Raw genomic sequence first — 2,223 nt, forward strand, 5'->3', positions numbered from 1 at the left:
TTTCACTATTGCTTGCATAAGCTTTCACTGAGTTTTTTTTCTATCAGTCCCACAAATGAGTTTCTCCACTTCTCCCATGTCATTCTGTTCCCAGACTTGTATCTTTTGCCTTTCTGTCAATAAAGGAATACACTCTAAGCCAGTATTTTCCGAACTTGACAACTTTAAGATGTGTGGACTTCAACTCCCAGAATGCATGCTATATCATGCTGAAACCCAGTATGCTGGCTGGGGAATTCTGAGAGTTGAAGTCCACATATCTTAAAAGTTGCTAAGGTTGAGAAACACTGGCTTATAGTATTATCAGTTATTTCCAGCTGTTTCAGCTGTTCCTCTTTTTTTTGCTGATAGCATTTCCATTCTCCACTCTATTCAAACCATTCTTAATGCTCTTCACTACTCCAGATGTAACAAGCCAATCAGTACTCACTGCAGCTGACCAATAGGAGAGGGCAGTAGGAAAGAAAAAAAAGTCCACACATCTTAAAGTTACCAAGTTTGAAAAGCATGATGCTAATATATGCTTCCAACATACTTTACACTACATCACATTAACTACTCCGTCACACAGTCATCATCACAGTTGCAATGAATCAATCAATAAACCTTCCCTCCAAATTATCAGCAACAAGGTTAGCATTTCTTTCTTTTAGGAACTAATGAATCTATTCTTTGGTTTCTCCCCATCAAGGAGAGGAAGAAAAGACTATTTTTCCAATATATTACAGTTGTTTTTCTTTACACATATTTATGAAGGAACAGTTCATATTTTCCAAACTCTTCTAAAAAAGCTTCCTTTTACCTTTACCTATTTAGTTTTCCTTTCACTAAAGACATCTTTTAAGGCCTTTTTTTTTAAAAAAAATGCCTTCAAATCCATTCTTTTAATCCCTTCCATTTTTTTTATCCAGAAGCAGTTTACCATTGCCTTCTTCCCAGGACTGACAAGATTGGTTGGCCTAAAATAACCGAGCTGGTTTCATGCCTAAGGTAGAACTCCAAACTCACCTAATTTCTCTCCTGATGCCTTAATCACTCCACAAAACCAGCTTTTGTATTAAAGATTAGACACCATTAATTCTAAATTATAGAATGGCCATCTCAGAGATCTTATTACATTTTCCTTATTAGGCAAAATTAAAACACAACTTCAAAGGCATTATTCTGTATGGGCAAGAGTCACCTCTTCCCAGAAATTCAATGCCCATCTTTCATGTTATATAATCTTGGATATTTCAACGTCATAGAAAGACTGAATATCTATTAATGTTATCATATTTTGTTATTTAGTTTTTAAAATAAATATTTTTAATTTATATAATTTAATGCCCTCTAAATGTTTTAATTGTAATTCCCATGTTTTCCAGACACAAACATAGTCTGCCTCGGTTGAGAAACATTGGGCTAACTTTAAGACATATGGCTGGTTAGGGAATTCTGGCACTTTTAAGTTCACACAACTTAAAGTCATTAAGGTTGAGAAACAGAGATATAGCCTCCTTGGAAAACATCTTTTGGGAAAGATTCACTCAATCCATTCCTTGGAGGCAAAAATCAGCCCTTTTGATACCTTTTGAAGCACAAGCCCAAATACCACCAATAGCAAAAACAGCAACACCTGTTGCCTCATATACTCCCAGCTGACAGAACCATAAGACCTAAGGGAGATAAAAAACCAAGAAAAATGAAAATTGCTCCCAGACCCTTTTTCTTCATATTAAAATCCTGTTCCATTCCCGTTTTCCTGAAGGAACCCCCATTATGGAACTCATTGGTGGTTATTTTCTAAGTTGGCATTCACCGCTTCCTTCCTTAAAAAGTTTCTAACCCAACCCAACAGTCAAGATCCATTACTCCCTTTTTTTTCAGATGGGTTGAAATTGAATGTATAGGTAGTCCTCAATTTACAACAGTTCACTTGGTAACCATTTAAAGTTACAATGCCACTGAAAAGTGACTTATGACTGTTTTTCACATGACTGTTGTAGCATTCCCATGGTCACGTGGTCAAAATTTGGATGCTTGTCAACAGATTCATATTTATGACCGTTGCAGTGTCCCAGGGTCATGTGGTCATCTTTTGTGAACTTCTGACAAGCAAAGTCAACTGGGAAGCCAGATTCACTTAGCAACCATGTTACTAACTTAACTGCATCGATTGGCAGTTAAGTGAAAGAGCTGTGGTGGCACAGTGGTTAGAATGCAGTACTTGCAGATTATTTC

Source organism: Pantherophis guttatus, chromosome 1 (assembly GCF_059756535.1).
Source record: "Pantherophis guttatus breed Tessera chromosome 1, ASM5975653v1, whole genome shotgun sequence".
In the NCBI taxonomy this organism is placed as follows: Eukaryota; Metazoa; Chordata; class Lepidosauria; order Squamata; family Colubridae; genus Pantherophis; species Pantherophis guttatus.